Raw genomic sequence first — 20,306 nt, 5'->3', positions numbered from 1 at the left:
TCTTTTTGAACTTCTTGCATATATAATTTTCTTTTGTTAAACATGTAATCTGTCAACTAATCAGCAAAGATTTGTTGTACACCTTTTCTGCAGTGTATGTTGTGCTAGTTCTTATGCAGAATAAGACAAGGTAAGTGGCTTCCCATCACTTTGGAGAGGTAATCAAGTCTCTAAATGATACAGATAGTAATATTAGCTGATGTACGAGTAAGCGACAATATTAGAGGTACCAAATAGGATGTCCCAGTGTATTCTATGAAACATTATTTCTTTAAAACGATCTGGGAAAAAGATTCTACAGCCAAATGTGTGTGGGAAATGTGGCCTAAAATACAGCTTTTTTAAAGATTTGTAGTATACTGTAGCATATTAAGGGGCCTGAGGAGACCTGCAGTAAAGAAGCCTGTAAAAATCACTTGACTAAGCAATTTTTCAAGCTTATTTTTCTATGTGCTGAGTATCTCCTACAGGAACCCACTTTAGGAAATGCTCCTTGATTTGGAATCTTTAGAATCTAATCCAACAGAGTGTCCCCTTAAAGGGTGGGAAAGCCTGCTTTTTCAGACTAAATGTTGGTTTTAAAATAGTGTTACATTTATAGATGCGTTATTGAGGCCTGTGGAGACTGTTACAACTTTTCAGGCGGAAAACTTGGCAAGACATGTAACAGTATAAAATATAAAATGTAAATGCTCTTTGGCTTAGGGATTATACTTCTAGAATTTACTCTTGTTCTAAAGATCTTAATGGCTAAGCATTGCCTCTGAAGAATAATCTCATCAGCCTGCCATTTAATATCATCCACAACATTTCCTTAATACAGTTTGGGATATACCAGCATGCGCAAATATGTGTTATGTAAATGAAGAATAGAGACATATTTATAGAGGCTATAAAGTTTGGGAAAAGATTCATGGAGCAGGCGGAAGTTAGAGCAGCCCTATTGTATGAATGGTATTTTGATAGAAGAGAAGTCATTATGCCCTTGATACTCCAAATTCTAAGTTCAAAATGGGCAATTGGCACATTGTGGAGTTAATTGAAGATTTGTGTGTGTGTGTGTGTGTGTGTGTGCTGGTGATGCTACTATATGTCAGGCAGGGTTCTAAGAACTTTATTATATCATTTCACAAAACCAACCCATTATATGAATACTATTATTTTCTTATTTTTTTGACATGAAGAGACAGATTTCACAGTTTTCCTTGGGTCACACTGCCAGTGAAAGTTTGAGATTGGTAAACCCATCTCAGAGCCTGAATTTTAGCCACTTTGTTTCATTGAGATCAGAATGTTGTCTAAGCCCCAGAATACAAAATACCTTATAAATCTTGAGAAAGTGAGATTTTTTTCCCATCATACTGAAATTTACATTATTTGATGGAGTTTTTGATGGATATAAAACCAGGAGAAATTATGAACTATTGCCGTTATTTAAATTGTAATAGTACATATGCATTCAAAAAAAATTAGACTATGTAAATTCTGAACTTGTCCTGGTTGGAAGTGAAACCAGTCAAATTGAATATCTACACCTTCACACTTGACTCTCTGTTAAAGAATTTTATGGTTTCCAACATAGGTAGGATACATACAGAATGGTTATGATGACTTGCCTATTTGTTTTATTTTACCATATAATCAGTAAGAATTGAGATTGAGGCATTTGTGATGCAAGCTTATCTATCCACTCTCACAGCAGAATACATGTGAAGGACATCTATGTTAAGACATTGACTGGAAGACATAGATTGCCTAAAGATCACAAAGACACTAAGGACATTCCAAAATTAATTGTTAATGTTAATACAAATAATGTATAGAATACATTATCTATATCTGTTAGTGTTAATAAGGATAATGTATAGAATACTCAATTATAGGAGAAATCTTCTGTTTATTATCTTATTACAAATGAAAGAGAAGTATTTTTCATTGCACAAAATTCTAAAGAAGTATCTTTTTTTTTTTAAAAACTGTTTCTTAAATGTATTAGTTAATTGCTATTAGGAAAATTTCTTCTCTAATATTGAGTGTCTTTATTATTATTATTTTTTTGCAAGCACTCTCATGGGAGAGTGTCTTTATTATTTGTCTTTTCTTTCATGCATTAGGCTAATACCTGAAGTATTTAATAAAGTTCAGTTAGCACCAGAAATAATATGTACAGAGGACAGAGTAGCTATTAATAAACAGCTATTATACATTCAGTATTATAGGTATTGGATATCCAAATAAGAAAAGGAAATAAAAGACACATAAGAAATAGAACACAATCAAAACATTGGTGGTTTTTGTTTTTAAAATGCTCAGATCTCACTGAATGCAGTAAACAGGCCAGGAACTTCTTGTTTATCTGGTATCCAATTTCATTTGGCATTGTGTCTGCAACTTCTTTCTGAGAAAATAGTAGACAATCTGAAGAGTTTTAAAAATCAAAACAAAAGCCAAGTGATGACATAGATTTAGTAGAATATAACACAACCTCCTAAATATTCTCTGTAATACAACACTAGACAATGACAAATGACATTATTGCCGTGCTATATTTTGTCCATGCACTGAGTATCTCCTACAGGAACCCACTTTAGGAAGTCCTCCTTGATTTAGAATCTTTAGAATCTAATCCAACAGAGCGTCCCCTTAACGGGTGGGAAAGCTTGCTTTTTAAGACTAAATGTTGATTTTAAAACAGTGTTACATTTATAGATGCATTATCAAGGCCAGTGGAGAATGTTACAACTTTAATAGAGTTCAGTAAGCAGAGCAATGTCTTATGGTCTCAGAGAAAAACTCAATTTTATGTATGATTGTTTTCATGGAAAATATATTCAATTATATTCAAACTTTTCGAAACTGATTTATGTATGTGTTAGTATATTGTATTTTTTATACATAGGAAGTTTGATTTCCAGAAATAAAAACCATAACATTTAAAAGAAAATTAGTTGATCAAGTAAAAGAAGCAAATGTGTAATATTTGACCATGGCAGTTTTTCATTATTCACATAATTATGTATATGAAGTTTCAAAAATTAGAACTTCCAGATTAAAAAGCCTACAACCATTTTCTATAGTTTAAAGAAATAAAAGCATAAAAAATACAGTTTCAAAGATAAATACCAATCTTAATTTTTAGTATCTAGAATTTGCACATTTATTTTTTGCTGGGAAAAGGAAACTATTATATATAGTAAACCATAACCAGCTTTAATAGACTTTGTATTGTGTTTTAATAGCTGGTCTATTTATTGAGATTTATTAAAAATAAAACTATTAAGACATATAATTAACTTTATTAGCAAATTCTTACTTACAAGGTTTTTTCTATGTTTCAAAAAGTATTATTTTTGAAACAATTTCTTCCAGAAATAAGCCATTTAAAGCATGTTCATGCAGATATTTATTTGTGGTCTTTTGTTATGTCTGTTCTCAAATCTTGTGCTATGTTAATTGGCAACATTGATTTGTTTCCATAATAATTACAGTTTTTAAACTTCTTTTGTGCAAGATTTAAAAATTTGTAAAACACATTGCTATTATCAGAATTTGAATAGCATAGAATTGTTTTATTTTAAAATAATATGAAATAAAGTAAAATAAGAAAATACTTTTTACTTTAAAGCAATTAAGCAGGGGATAATTGCTGTCTAGTTTTTTAGATTAATAAATATTAATAGATTTATTCTTACGTTGTGGTTGTTCATTGGTTTAAAATGTCTACTACTTCTCCCTTATTATTTTCTGGTTTGTGCTCTTCAGAGAGATGATGGAAAATTACCAAATAGAAACAGTTCAGCTTTATTTTAATTCATATATAAAAGAAGAAAGTTTAATCTTCCAGAGAAATGCATTGTTTGGATTTAGTTTATTATCTAAACAGTAAAGTAAGATATTTAAATTAAGTGTTTCTATTTAAAGAAACCTAATAATTATTTTAGGCATTTGTTTTTAATGACTATTTTAAAGGTATTATGGGGATACTTTCTCCTTAAAAGTTGCATAACTGAAGATTTAATATATACCTTGAATCTCCTTAGCAGCTGTCACAATTTTAGGACTAAAAAAACCACTTTGAACAAAACTTTTAGAAACTCACTACTTAGATGCTTTAGCAGCAATTTAAACCATGAAGTTAAATCTACTCAGCTTCTCAAAAGCCCCTGTTGTTTCTGACCTAAGGTTTTGTCACAGTTGATCCTTTTGCTTAACACACCAGCTTTTCTCCCCTTTCCTGCTCTTTTCATTTAGCTAATCACTGTTTATCCTTTTGAGTCTCTGTGTATTAATCCGGATAGGTAATTTGATGATTCATTAAAACAGGGCTGGGTACACGTGCTCATGCCTGTAATCCCAGCACTTTGGGAGGCCGAGGTGGGTGGATCACGAGGTCAGGAGTTCGAGACCAACCTGGCCAACATGGGGAAACCCCATATCTACTGAAAATACAAAATTTAGCTTGGCATGGTGGCAGGCACCTGTAATCCCAGCTACTCTGGAGGCTGAGGCAGGAGAATTGTTTGAATCAGGGAGGTGGAGGTTGCAGTGAGCCAAGATTGTGCCACTGCACTCTAGCCTGGGCAACAGAGCAAGACTTCACCTCAAAAACAAAACAAAACAAAAACAAAGACCAAATCTTAGTCACTTGGCATAACAAGCTTTTTATTCTCATTCAAAGAAGCCCTATTGTGGATTGACCTGACTGTTGGTCATGGACTGCTGTCATTAATGTGGTGTCTCTTTCCATTTGTTCCATCTTGTGATACTTCCATCTTAACATATAACTCTTCAATAGCTACACAGAGGTTGACGGCATGAAAAATCATGCAACACTTTTGAAGTACTTATTTCTGGAAGTATAATTTGCCCAAGTATTCAGGAAGGAGAAGGTTGGTGGGCATTAGTAATGTCTACTAATCCTTGCATAAATAAAACGTTTTCTTATCTTTTGTTGATCTCTGTTCTACCCCCAACCTTCTCTAGCTGTTCTCTCATAACCATGTGTTCTTTCTTTTTTCGTAGTCATTATCATAATGAATTTTTTGTCTATCTTTTTCCTCTCTATATTGTAAGCTCCATGGTTCCTTGACTTCTGTGACTACATCTGTTTTTGCTCGCCACTTTGTCCACATTAACTGAAACAGTAAGCAGCTAAATATATTGATTATGTATTAAATATTTGTTATATACTTATTTATTGAATTAATGAACTAATGAGCTTCTATGGCTTGCAGTCTTCAATTAGAGTGCAAAATGCTTAAGTTGGATTTATGTTGATTTCTTTTGGATCTCCCATGGTTTCATGTGTGATTTTCACATAGTATGCAACAAATACATTATTAATCTATGAATCAAGTATATATTTAGAACATCTTATATGCTTGACACTATTTTTAGGAAATCTGTCTTAGGGAATTATTGTCTCTCAGTACAAGTAAGAGAAAACTTTGACTTTTGGCAGCCAGAAATAATTTTTCCATGAGATATTTTTGTCAACCTCCTCCCTCATCCAATTAACAAAACCCTTGTTATAGACCTACCATGGTAAAGACTGTGCTAGGAATTTGCTGGAGGAAAAAATGGGAGAAGGCATTTCAAAGGAATAAGGCATGATCTCTGTCCTCAAAGAGTTGACCATCTCTTAGGAATAAGATGTGTATAGAATCATAACTGTTGAAGAAAGAAATACAGTATAGGGCATAAGAGCTGGGACTATGAATTCTGGATCAACTATCAACTGTAGCTTAAGGCTAGGAATATTAAAGAAACCTTTATGAATGAAGTAATGTTTGATCTGGGTCTTAAATGCTTAGGCATATTGAAAAGGGCAGAAGGCCATTCCAAACTGAGGAAAATACAAAGATCTATAAGTAGTTGTAGAAACAAAAATGGTGTCCATCAGCATTCTAAATTCTTTTCCCTTGACTACAAAAATGGAAGATAATGATTCCTAAGTCGTCTTTTTTTTTTTTTTTCCTAGTTTTTTTGAGATGGAGTCTTGCTCTGTCACCCAGGCTGGAGTGCAGAGGCATTATCTGGGCTCACTGCAACCTCTGCCTCCCAGGTTCAAGCAATTCTCCTGCTTCAGCCTCCTAAGTAGCTGGGATTAAGGTGCGCACCAGCACGTCTGGCTAATTTTTGTAGATTTTTAGTAGAGATGGGGTTTCACCATGTTGACGGGGCTGGCCTCCAACTCCTGTTGTCAAGTGATCCTTCCACCTTGGCCTTCCAAAGTTCTGGGACTACAGCCACAAGCCACTGCACCCAGCAGATTCCTAGGTTGTTTTATGCTAGGTAGGGTCATGTGACTAATTCAGATAAATGAGCTCTGTTTGAAAATGGTATTTCTTGTTTCTGGGACAAATTATAAAAGAGGCTTGATTTTTGCACTTGATTTTTCCATACTTCCTTCTTATGTCTTTAATAAACTTGAAGCTTTAGGTTGAGAAAGGGTTTCATAACATGATAGAGACTCCATTAGCATAGATCCTTGCCAGTATGAATCAGAAGCCTTGCACCAGGAGCAAGAAATAAACAATTTTTGCCTAAAACCCATGACATTTTGGGGTTTTATTGTTACAAAGCATATTTGAATGTATCCTGACCAATAGTAGAAATATAGTCAATGATCCATTTTATTATATATATATATATATATATATATATATATATAATGATACATTTTTTTATATATATATATATATACATATATATATATATATGTATATATATATATATATATATATATATATATATATAATGACAAGTAGATATATGATCAGCAGAAATATGGTCAAGGGTCAGTAGAAATATAGTCAACAACAGAAATATAGTCAATGCTCTATACACACACACACACACACACAAAATGGGAATTGGTGTTAGAAAATTAAGATATGACTCAACTTTATTCACTATATGTGTGGCTGACACATTGTGCGTCTAGCTTGCTCTCTCCTTTGAATTTAAGACTATGAAATGTAATAGATACTTCGAAGAAACCTAAGGCCCACAGTATGGTACCAAAATAGCAGACAGTAAGTGGACTGCTAATTGTTTGGCTTATATTTGATCACCTTGCTTCACAATATTTTACAAATTGATTCCTCCTCAGGTTAGTCAGAAAGAAACTTAAGACTTGCATGCTCTTTTTTTTTTTTTCTTTGAAGCGGAGTTTTACTTTTGTTGCCCAGGCTAGAGGCAATGGTGCTGTCTCGGCTCACTGCAACCTCTGCCTCCAGGTTCAAACGATTCTCCTGCCTCAGCATCCTGAGTAGCTGGGATTAAGCTGCCTGGTACCACACTTGGCTACTTTTTTGTATTTTTGGTAGAGGCAGGGTTTCCCCATGTTGGCCAGGCTGGTCTCGAGCTCCCGACCTCAGGCAATCTGCTCACCTCAGCCCCCCAAAGTGCTGGGATTATAGGCCTGAGCCACCACTCCTGGTCCCGACTTGCATGTTCTTGAAAGCAGTATAAAACATTCAACTCACCCATCTAACTTGAGTTTTTGTATACATGATGCCAAATTATTGATTTGACAGGCTTTTAAAAACTGAAGTGATATAGTTTGATATAAAGCAGATGAGAAGTTAGACTAAAGAAACTTATACAAACATACATTTAAATGTTAGTCTAAGAAGAACACAATTTAACTGCCCTTTCTCACATATTCAGTTACACAAAAATGATAGTTTAGGAGGGATCTATATTATCAGTTGGATGAATATTCATCTTGGAGGCTAATATTTATGATCAGCTCTATGGGTAAAGACAGCTACAGAAGTTACTGAATCTGAGGTTTCAGTGTTTTGATGATTATGGTGGTGTATAAATTCCTGGTAATGGAAACAAATTAGAACCTTTTGACCTTTCGGAAAATTGAGTCCTATGATACCAGATATGTAGGAAATAGTAAAAATAGGGGAAAAACCATCTGATGCAACATATAGAATCTTAATTAACAGTTCTTTCCTTATTTTTAAATACCTGAAACATTTAAAAGACCCATTATGGAAATTCAGATGAGAGCAGACTGCTGAAATCATTCATGTAGTTTTATGCTCGGGTTTTAATTTCCTTATGCATTAGGATGAGTCAAACTTCCTTGTTTTACAGCCCCCACTATATAAAAAATAAGTTCACCATGAATTTAAAACATGACCTGAGTGAATAACTTTATGAAAATAATGTGCATGTGTAATTACATGCTGTCAGTTCTGTTATATGAGGGAGGATTATCAAGTTTGCATATTAATCACGTTCACAGTTTCCCACTTTCTTCTCTGAGTACAGTGCTATTGTAAGGACCATACAGTGTGATGAATAAAATGGGAGGAAACAAATACTACCTGTGCTATAGAAAGTGTGACAGGATGAAGAATAAAATGGGAGGAAAGTATAGCAAGATGCATCAGGATATGGAGATCAGCATGGATAAACCAAAAGATGCTATTGAAATGATGTCTGGAAAAAGCAACAGAGCAGAGTTGATTCCTAGATGCAAACAGAGACCAACTACTCTCTATCTGCCCCATCTCACTGCAGATGGCCCACTCGGTGTTATCCTGCACAATCAACCTTGACTTCAATTCCGAAAAGAAAAAGTCTTAATCTCTGTGATCATTATTAATATTCTTAATAGGGTATTGATTTGCTTCTCTTTTTACTCTTGAAACACTGTTCATGATTTGGTAATTCTATATAGGACTTTTAAAAACTGATACTAATTGATAGGATTTTTAAAAACAGAAATCGGTTGGGAGAGTTAGGCTGGAACTGCTAATAATTAGAGTATATTTAGAAACTATATGCAATTGCTTATGTTTAAATGTTAAACTAGAAAAAATAAGCATAAGTCAGTGAGTGTCAATACCTTTGCTGAGATAACTTGTTGAATAATCAAAAATCACAAAATGTAGCTGCTTTATTGTATTCTCTCACCTAACGTGGCAGATTAAGTAAGGGATGATGTATCGATTAGCACTAATTTTCTAACTTCAGTTGTATAGCTGATGAAGGTTCATTTTCTCTAAATGGGTGATGCTATAAGGAGGGGTAATGGAGCTTAATGCTGCCTGTCACTTCTCACGACACACAGAGGGAAAGAAAGGGTATGATCACCAGGCAAAAAAGAAGGGTTATAGTGTCTTACATCTGTACAGAGGTTGTAGCAAAAACTGATACAAAAAAGTAAGTGAAATCACCCCCTCAGATCATGGGCCCTGTAGAAAGCTGAATCCTCTCTGGGGGTACAGAGGGGTCAACACCTCTACCAGATTCCAACAGATGCATACCATGGGACCTGTAGAAAGCTTAATCCTCTCTGGGGGTTCGGAGGAAGCAACACTTCTAGCAGGTTTCAGTGGGTGCACACCACTGTCACAGACATGGCCTGTCTCCCATACCCTTAGGCTATTCTAGAATGAAGGTATTCATGTCCTTTTATTGCTGCTCCCAGCAAAGTCTGGCCCCTGTTCTTTTAGAGAGTATACAGATTATAAGCACCAGGCATCTGATCATATTAAAGGTTTCAGGGAGATCTGAGTCTCAAACTCTGCTGCCACACTGCAGGAAAAACAATCTGCTCATCCTTTTAGAAAAGTTAACTCTAAATCAGTCACACATTTAAACACAGAGTACTGTCATCCAAATGAAAACTGCTATATTATTATTTTTTCTTTTTTCCTAGAATGCCTGCTAAAACACAGAAAACATGTATTATAATCAAACTCCACTAGCCAGTTTTCAGATTAGAAGCCCATAGGCTTTACTTCCTTCAGAAACAAAAGAAAGGAGGTCTCATAATTAAATGATTATGAAATTTAAGGATCACCCCAAAGCTCAGTGAAAAAGGACAGTCTGAGGGACCTGTTATCAAGGAAAATATATTATAGGGATGACATATTTGGAACTAAAATGAACTAAGATGTTCATTTTCAGTTACCAGAGGAAATTTTTTTTCAGAACATGTCAGCTACTTCTTGACTTTGTGATTTTGATGAATGTCAGCCTTACCTGTTTGTTTCCATCTCTTTGTGGGTTATAGCAAGCTGTGCACAGTGGTATTTCTGGTGTTTTTCAGGTCTCATTAGAAGATGCTGGAAGTGGTCATCTTAAGAGCTTGCTCAAGGGCTGTACTTTAGAGGTATAGTCCAATATGCACAAGCCAGTTGTATTCTCTAGAAAATAGTAGAAAAAGATGTGCTCTTATCTATCCACTCTTTTTCTTAAGAAAATGTTGGCAAGAGTGAACTGGTGGAGATTTTGTCTTTTGTTTTTCCTTATAGACCAAGGAAAATAGTTAATTCTTAAATAGTCAATTCTTCCAAAGGACAGGTAAATTCAAAATGTGTTCCAACAAAGCATGAAGGGGTGGCATGGATTTGTTATGTCTGTGGGCTATGGCTATGTCTGCTGGGTTCATATCTCAGCTCCACCAGTTAGTGTGCTGTATGAGTTGCTGAACCTACTCTAACTCAATTTCTTCAACTATAAATTGTATATAATCATAGAGTTCTTGCAAAGAAGAATTAAATCTTAAGCGAGCCAATTAATACCGAGTGTTTAGACTAGTGCTAGCATAACATGTAGTAAATATTAGCTATTATCATTACAGGTCCACAGTCATTCATATAAAACGTGGGGCCAGATGAGTTTTGGAGTTAACAATATTTTAGATTTTAGAAGTTTCCTATACTCTATATTATATAACACACACTGTAGGATTTGGGGTAGAAACTCTTAATCTAACACTTTAATATTTCTGCAGCCAAGTCTGTAAAATAGTTACATTAGGTGGGATGAATAAAAACTATAAGTAGCTCAGGTCAATTAAGGTTAGGTTTTGCTACTAAATGAGTCAGCAATTTTTTTTGTTGTTGTTCAGGCTTTTTAGACTTTGAAATTTCAGTTAAGGAATTTGAACCTCTATTATATTTGCTGTTGTTCCTTAGCCAAATCTGACTCTATCATAGAATGACAAGCATCCATGAGGATGGGAACAAACCTACCCTCTGCAGTTTTCAAAGTGTCACTGGCTCAGGCTCACTTCCAGATAAGCTGGCTTATATCAGGGTCCTAGTGTTCAATTAGCAGTGAACACAGATCACATATAAAATAAAACTATTTCTTACTTACACCTCTTTGTTTTGTTTGATTCTCAGAAAACACATTCTTATTAATCTGGCCTTGCTTCACTATATCAAATATTTTCTTCTATCAAAGATGTATGGGTGTCCATTAATCTGGATCTCATATTAACAAAGGCAGCTTGCCTTGGCTTATACCATTTTCTTTCAGAGAGCTTCAGGGCTGGGCTGATGCCAGGAGGTAGGGGCTCAGCTCTGATTTCCCAGTGCCTAGGTTCTGATCCCATGTTGCTGTGCCATTACTGTTGGAAGGCAGAGGTAATGCCTATGTAAACAATAAGATTTAGTTAAATGGTTGACTTGAAATTCTAAATAACAAAATGCCAAACCTGCTTCCTAATTATGATATGTCCAGAAAGCATAACTTATTTTGTCCTTTTCCTCCAATTCCTATATGCAGTACATGATGATACTACAAACTCTTAGCATTCTTTTTGTTATGAAATTTAAGATGAGGTGAGGAAGGGATTTTCTGTACAACGCAACTGGCACTGAGAAAAGACAACTTGCTAAAGCATGAGGTTGAGTGATCTTATGGCTTAGCCTACGAGTATCTTCTCTTAAGGGCAAAATCTATGTCTTTCATTGTTTCTGATTGATGTTGAAGATGGAGTATTAAGCTAGATTTCTTTCCCATTAAGAAGAAGCAGGAGTGCCTAGGAGCCTCATCCCTGCAGAAATTGAACTTGAATCACTATTCATTTATCTTGTAGTTCTTCAAATTTCAAAATTATTTTGGGGTCTGCTGATCATGGCAAAACTCAAAATATAGTTTACACAGTTCAATTTATGTATCTCTGGTTTTTCAGCTTTCTTACAGCAGAGCATCATCAGTGAATGAACCTTGTAGAATTTTGCTTGGCATTTAGAGAAATGAATGTATTCTCGCCCAATAATTCCATTATACTCTCCAAGGCTCACCACTCATTAATTGCTTTTCTAATTGCTTTATGAGAAATTGCTATTTGATAGATTTTTCTCTTTTTTTCTTTCTAATATCATTGACAGCTGCTAATTTACTTACTAGATAATTTAGGATAAGTTACATAATTTATTTGAGCATTTACAAATAATTTCAACATGCCGAATCCTGAACTGCCCTTGTGATATAGTGTTCTCTGTTCATCTATTTTTTTGACATTCATTAATTCAACCATTTATTCTACAGACAAGTTTTGAACGTTTATAATGTGCAAGGCATTGATCCAACCACTGCAGAATCTGTAAAGAGAGTTGTTGTCCTAAAGGAGCTTATATTCTATTAGGGAAAGAAGACTGAAATAATTAGAATCCAAGGTCAAAAGTGATGAATGCAGAGGCCTGGACAAAGTCCTATGGGAATTCGGAAGAAGGATGGTGATCATTTCTGGCTGGGGACTTTGAAAATGGTTTAACAGAAGAAATTGTGTTAGCAGTATATCAAAGCATAAATACAATTCATTTTTATTAAAAGTTGATTAACATACTGCCTTTTGTTGTCTATCAAGAGAAGATTGCCTAGGTAAACAATGACATGCTTCTAAAATTAGAATTATACACTTCCAAACTTAGTGTGACATTAAAAAATATGTAACAGCTGGTATAATGCATACACTGACAATTCAGAATAGATGTTCGACTTTTTAGGATGGACAGATGCCAGCTTGTATCCTCTACTGGTACATACTGAGTACATATTGACTCTGTACACAATGGAATATGTGAGAAATAACATGATTCAAATAACATTTTTTAAACATGGAAGGATAGCTGCCACATACTGCTGCATAAAAGAGAACAAGTTAAGCAGCAACAGTTATAGAGTATGAACTATTTGTATAAAATTTTATGCATATATTGAAATCTAGAGAATTGTCTGAGTTTGAATTGTAACACTTCAAATGAGCTTTATCTATATATTTTTCTGTTTGAATCATTTACAGTCTCTATGAATCAATTTTATAAAAGAAACACAGTATTTTAAAAGCCATATCAAAAAATCTTTGTGAACAATATTTTAACCGAAAAATTAGTGAAAGACATGACAATTAGAAGGAAATTATAGCTATGTATAGGCTATGTATTCATGAAAATAATCTAGTTTGGTGGAAGTAGAAATGAGATCTTAAAAATAAGGTGGATAATTATGGATGACATAAAGGTGGAAAACTAGTTAGCAGATCCTGGAAAACCTTGAAGAATACAAATTTGACTTTATCTTATAGGAAAAAGTCAAGTATGGATGGGGGCAGTTGCAGTTTTTGAGTGAGTAATGATTACTGAAAAGCCCTTATTTAGAAGGTTTTCTGGAAACAACCTTTAGAAGAAATTTTTTGTGACTGACACTAGAATTATGGATGACATTTAAGAGGTTGCTGCAATAATCTACAGAGTCAAACATGACATGGAATCTGACAGTGACAACAGGAATGAAAGTGCAGCAGAGACACCGAAAGCTTTTTGGAGGGAGGATGAACAGAACTTACAGACCGTGGAAGGATAAGGAAGGCAAAGAGGAGGAAAGAGCCACTGACAAATGCTGGTAGCATTAGCTTAAATAAAGCAATTTCAAAAGAGCTACACATTTGCGAGAAAGATTCAGAGAATCAGAGAATGTGAGTTCTGAAAGTAATCATTTTTATTTCTCTTATTTCATTGTAGGCAAATAAAACTGAGGTTAAATGATTTATCAAAAGTTACACAGTTAAAGCTTGAGTTAGTTTTAGACACATCAGTTTGAAGTACCATAGAGTATCCCAGGATATCTGATAAACCCATGAGAAATATGGATCAACAGCTCTGTCAAGCCCCACATTTTCCTTTAGCCAAAATTAATGACTCCTCCATAGTCCCGTATAATTATACATACTTCTAATATGTAATTTACAAAATTATACTTTATTTGCTTTTATTACTGTTTTCCTCTAAAAGAAAAGAACCAGGTCTTATCATATATACATATACATAGTCATATATATATATATGTATATATATATACATATATATATATAGGTATGTACATATAGCTGGTAGTGACTATAGGCACTCAAAATTGTTTTAGATGAATAAGTAAAAAAGTGACAAGTAACATATATTTGAGAGTCTTTCTAGAAGTTGTTATAGAAGATAGGGTAGTTTAAGTCCTCAAGGGATCAAGGGAGGACTCTATTATGTAATTATAATAGAGCTACTTACAGTATTATATATAGTTACTTATAGTTTTATATAATTATAATAGAGCTTCCTTCTCCTCCTTGAGATATCCACCTACATGGATATAGGTATATGGGTTTATAACCTATTACTGGGGACTTCCAAATATATATTTAAATCTCAACTCTTTTCTGTATTGCAGATAAGCTAAGTGACATTATGAATAGTTCCCTTAAAATCAAGAATTATAAGATTGAATGTGTCTTGCCTCTCCACCTGCAGTCTGTTTCTCCTCCCTAAGCTCTATCTTGGTTAATGGGACCACTATCCAGGCTATCAGAAATCTGGATGTTGAGCTATCCTCATGTCCTAAATTTGATCCTTTTTCTATCACATTTACTTCCTGAACATCTCACAAATGAATATCTCATTCTGCCCCCACAATCTCCTACTGCGACTTATTGATTCCAGTTCTCATAATTGCTCGTGGAACATTACAATAACCTATCAGGTTGTCTTATTGGCTCCAGTTTTACCTATGTCCCAAAGCCAGTTAGAAAATGAAATTATCTTTATAAAACCGAAATATTGTTTTAATTTTTTCTCTTTAAAATGCTGCAAAGACTATTAATTTCTCAGTTTTCAAAGCATACTCTTTGCTGTGGTGGGTGCCATTTGTGTTTTGGTCTATCTCTCTAATTTCAATGCTCTTCCACTTACTGCTCCAATTATATTGACCTAATCATACCTCCTCAAACACTATGCTGTTTTGAGCCTGTTTAATTCCTTTCTCTATAATGCCTTCTATTCTGAAGAATTCCCATTCACCTTTAAGAACAAGCTCAATTAACACCCTCATCTGAGTAGCATTTTCTAACCTCACCTAATAGATCTGATCACTTCTTTTATGTACCTTTTGCCATATGTAGTTTTCATTATACATTATTGTGTTTACATGGCTATAAAATAGAAATTTACACTATAAATTCCAATAGAATACTGTCTTAGTTATTTTAGTCCTGCACCAGGTGCAGACAGGAAACATATAATAAATATTTATCAACTTCTGCATAAAAGAATTCTGATGTCTGAGGAGACATCTTTGTTTAAAAAGTTTTTGTGTCCTTAATATAACATTTTTAGGAAAGAGCTAGGAATAGAACAGATTTCAGAAGCTTAAGGAATAAGATAGTAAAGAATCATATTTAGTAAATGTGGTAAAATATATATTATGATGGAATACACACACACACACACACACACACACATATGTATATATGTAATGGGATCTTAAAAGAATCTCAGAGTCCTAAAGAGACCTTGGAAGACTTAAAGGAGTATATGGAAATTGGAAAGAAACCAATGCAAAATTGCAGACCTGAGTTTAAAGAAGTGAGAAGACGACCAAGAATGAAGATGAAAACAGAAAGAACTTTGTCTTACACGTTTTTGTATCTTTAGTACTTTGCACATAGAATCATTCAATATATTTACATAAGGCTGGAGAATAAGGGTGAATATGAGGAAAAGAAGAAACGATGGCAAAGACACAGAAAACGGATGCTAAAGTTAAATAAATTGAAGACATTTATATTTAAAACAAAATAAACAATTAGGTCCAACTGATCTTCAACTTTTCCATGACATTTTCAACATAGGTTTCTATTCTTCCTTAGCTTTTAGCACGCTTACCATCCACAATCAGATTGTGAAACTACTTTGAAGCCAGTTTATAGAGGTTTTTAAATACCATGATAAACACTTTGACTTTTAGATCTCTTAGGCAAGGAGATGCTCTTCCTATTTTGTTTAAAATAAATTGCCTTTAGGAAGTGAGGCTTTAGTTGGATTAAGTTTACCTGACTACAAGAAGTGAGAAAGTCTCTGAGAAGTGCAATTAAGAAGGGATAACACAAGTATACAACCATAAATAACAATATAGGGATTAATGTATCAGTGAGGACAAGAAAAAGGCATTGATGTGAAGTACATCAGAGAAAAAATAGGCAGAAATTTAAAATCAGTTACCTTTTGCGCTAGAAAAGAGTCATGAGTCAAGTTTGGGAGAATGATTTCTTTCATACCTTGTTGTATCCTCCCTCGGATGCCCTTTATAATGTATCATAGAGCCTATGAAAGGATTTTTGGTCTACCAAACTATTCAGAGAAGTCAGGCCTGTTTGGAAATTTTAAATGGTCTTTTGACTTAGCTGAGATCTCATGGGAGGCTATCACACCTTCCATGCTGGCAATGCTTTAGGCAAGTCATGCTGATAGAGCAGTGTAGAGACAATATGAATTGTGCTCTGGTTTTGAATGTGAATGCCTAGGTACAAAGAGTTCAGTGATTTTACTATGCAACGGCCATTGAACCACTTATTTTAGTTATGAAGGAAATTAAACATCTGCCCTCAGAGTAAAACATTCTCTATGACTATGCAGTTGTTGCTGTTACTGGAATTTATTGAATATAGCTTTATAATATTTATGCATTTATTTTGCATTTGTCCTTTTCTATTTATGAATTTCTGATTTTGAATATTGTACACCCTCTTTCCTTTCATACCTTTATGCCTCATTGACGTTAAGGGAAAGAAAACCACATATTTGAGAAGCAATCCTTAGAAAAACAGTTCATGCAGGCCAAGATAATACAGACATTTTTCTCAATCATTAAAGTTATGGATTAAGTTAATCAGAAGTAGCAGTTGTGATATACTTTGTTTTATTTTTTTCAAATATAACTTAAACAATTTAGTGGTATTTCTAGCCTTAGTCTACTTTCAATAGAAAGACAGATCCTTGCAACTGTGTCTCCTACTATGAATAACTGACATGAGATTTGTTCGACATTGTTGACTAGACACTGGTATTAAAAAGCAGTGTTCATTGTTTTCATTTTATGCTTTAATACAGAAAAGCTTCAGCCAATTTGTGGTGTTTAGATATCTGAGAAAGGAAATAACTTTTTAATTTGTGCTTTGTTTTGTTTTCTTACCCACAAAATACTAAGTCTACATCCGATTACTGTGATAAATGGTTTCAAAGTCAGCCCAAATGATATCAAGCATGTGTAAAATCAATCTGGTTGTTTTGCTGGTCTTACTTTTACGTGGAATGCACCCCTAATGCAATCTGTGGAAACTCTTGTGAACATTGGCACAGATAGATGACTTTATGTACAAAATTCCACTTATAGCTTTTAGCTATAAGGGTTATTTTTAACAAAGTTTGAGGAAGATAGTTTATGTATAATTCCTTTGAAGCACATTATCCTGCAAACTCTGAAAAATGGTAGCATATCTTAGAGCTACTAAATCAGTCATCCTAACTGCACTAAACCGTAACAAAACAGCTCACCAATTAAAATGCCATCAACAAAATCTTAATATTTTTCTCTGACAGAGAATAAAAGTTCACCATCATAGTGACTTTTTTTTCAAGGCTTTTGATTTTTCTTTCCTCTTTTTTTTTCTTACTCTAAACCAGTAGGTTTATAAGCTGTGTACTTGAACAGCAAAGCCATTTGCCATTTGGTAGAACTGGCTGACATTTCATTTTTTCTGGGCAGATTGCAGATTAGTTTGACATTATTTTGCTGAGATCTGTGCTACATCATTAACATATTGCTTATGACTAAAAGCAAAGTAGTTTCATTTTGTGGCATAATACTCCACATTCTCTATAAGTAGCAAAATGTATGATTTTTCTCTGAAAATGGCTAGGTATTGCTTCAGTCTTGTAAAAAAATAAATAAATAAATAAATAAACCTCCAGAATTCTATTAATGTAGCAACAAAATGTATCACTAAAATGGTGTGTCAGAGGGGAACAAAAACCTCCATAAAGGCATGATGTGTTTACTGTTGATATCTCTAAATCTTGGCTAGAAATGAGAAACATTCATGAAATATTGGACTTAAACTGAGATTACATCAGTATGGTAGTAATATCGTACTTGTCAACTAACAGAATATAACTGCCTGGTTGTACCACATGAAAATGAAAATTCACTTTTTGATCTAAGGCATAATTCTTTTCCTGTCCGTGTTGGATAACTTTTTGTTTTCAATGTGAATAAAGTAAGGTCTAGGCAACTGAATCACAAGATGGCTTTGTTTAGGAAATCAGGGGAATAACAAGCTGCTGATTATTTTTTAATTAAAGTGGTAATCAAACAATTACCAATGTTCTTATTTCAGTTGTTAGTATATCTGCTCACATACTCTTTTCCCCACTGAATTAACTCTAGTATGAAAAATTTAAAAAGCCACATTGTACTTTTACTCAAGGAGCAATTGTAGTATTATAATTATATACAATTTGGATGAGTTATGTTGAACAATTCACTTGCTGTGAATTTTCCTTTTTTTTTTCATTATGTTGACATATTTTATGAATACAGAACATCTCATTGCTGCAAAATGCTGCTTTTACTGACAGCACCTACATGAAGTATTATGCAAATGTTTTGGTCACGTACACCTTAATGTTTAAGCAAAACATCAAACCAATTAGCAAGCCATTCTTCAGAGATAAAGTATATAGCCTGCTAGCAGGTTCTAATTTTTTTTTAAATCTCATTAAGCTGATGAATTTAATTCTTCTTAGTTTTATGGCAGCATATAGAAAATCTTGAGGGACAAACAATAATTTCATGGTTATCTGAGATTATTATACTAATTACCTATTATTAATTCCATTTCTCATTCATTTTTTTGACATTTTGAAAGTATGAAAAAGGTTTTTGTGTGTGAACTTGGTTTTAAACCCTCACTATTTTTTAATAATAAATGTTCAGAGATGATGTACATTGCTTCAACATACTCTATTCATGTTGTATGTCAGAGATGACCTTGTTTCTACAATGTCTTAGATAGAATGCTATTAAGCCAGAAAAAAAAAAAGTATCCAATATCCAAGAATGATTTTAGGCATATCTCTTTTTTTGTTCTAGCATGCCCATCTTCTTCTGATTCACCTTATATGTTAGGTTTTATCCGAAGGAAGTCTGCACATTCAGTTTTCTCCAGGTACAAAATCTAGGATTTGAGGTATAAGGGATAGGACCATACAAAAAGCAAAAGACTTAGAAAAGACATTAACAAGAATTACATTTCTTTGATTCTAATTATCTTATTGCTATTAGATTTGTTCTTCTTTATTTTATGTTGTAAGACATATAAAAAATATACCCAGGCTAAACTTTCAAAAACTTATAGAGGTAAACAATAAATATGTAAATAGTATTTGGACAAAAATGTGATTTTACTTCTGGTTGCAAAATTTCCTTTTGTATTTTTCGATAAATATTTACCAATTTATTTTGTATTATAATCAGATTATTCATACAGTTATCAAAATTTTCATTCAGTGAATTTGTTCATACACATTCAGCTAGATTCTTCCAATGGATAATAATTCCTAGTTAAAAGATCAAATTTATTCTAGTTTTAATGTCTCATTATTATAATCTAAATGAACTCAACATTACCCATGAATATTGTGTTTATAATTTTTATCTTCATCATAAGGAATAAAAGATAAAAATTCTAAATGTATGGCTTTTGAAATGAGTGGTATGTTGTTTCTTGTAGAAATTGTCAAAATAATTTGAGGCATGCTAGCTGTTTTAGTTTTCTGGAGTAATGTTTAGTATCTTATCCTGATAGACCTAGAAGCAATAGCCAAAGAGGCCAGAGAAGTTAAAGTGCTTCTGAAACTGATTTACTTATTCCATTTGAGCACTATTGGATCTCCATGTTGGCTTCTTATAATTTGAAATTCATATCAAATATGAATTCATATTAAATACTATTCATTCAATAAAGACTAAATAGGAAATTGGATTTTCCCCATATTGTTGACAAATCAACTGAAATAACTTTGTTTTGCTTAATGAATATTGTTTTCAGCCAGATGGGTTCATTGCTGTTTCCTCAAAAGCCAGTAGATGAAAACTAATCAGCATTTTAATAAATTGTTTGATGTCCCCAAAATAAGAGTAGTATGTGTGTGTGTGTGTGT

General features: G+C 33.6%; 1 protein-coding gene and 1 long non-coding RNA gene across 8 annotated transcripts in view; one reads left to right on the top strand and one right to left on the bottom strand.

Moving 5' to 3' along the window:
- Positions 1–20,306, top strand: part of GRIK2 (glutamate ionotropic receptor kainate type subunit 2) — a 728,978-nt gene that overhangs the window by 131,041 nt on the left and 577,631 nt on the right. The window lies entirely within an intron of this gene.
- On the bottom strand, positions 762–16,034 carry LOC116549544. The gene is made up of 3 exons (XR_004267932.1): positions 15,547–16,034; positions 15,280–15,282; positions 762–1,074 (listed from the first exon to the last, which is right to left on the bottom strand). It is a non-coding gene; the product is annotated as an uncharacterized LOC116549544 (long non-coding RNA).

This window comes from Sapajus apella, unplaced genomic scaffold (genome assembly GCF_009761245.1).
Source record: "Sapajus apella isolate SASKATOON/1434 unplaced genomic scaffold, GSC_monkey_1.0 scaffold6, whole genome shotgun sequence".
Classification (NCBI taxonomy): domain Eukaryota; kingdom Metazoa; phylum Chordata; class Mammalia; order Primates; family Cebidae; genus Sapajus; species Sapajus apella.
This window is presented reverse-complemented; position numbering and strand designations above follow the sequence as displayed.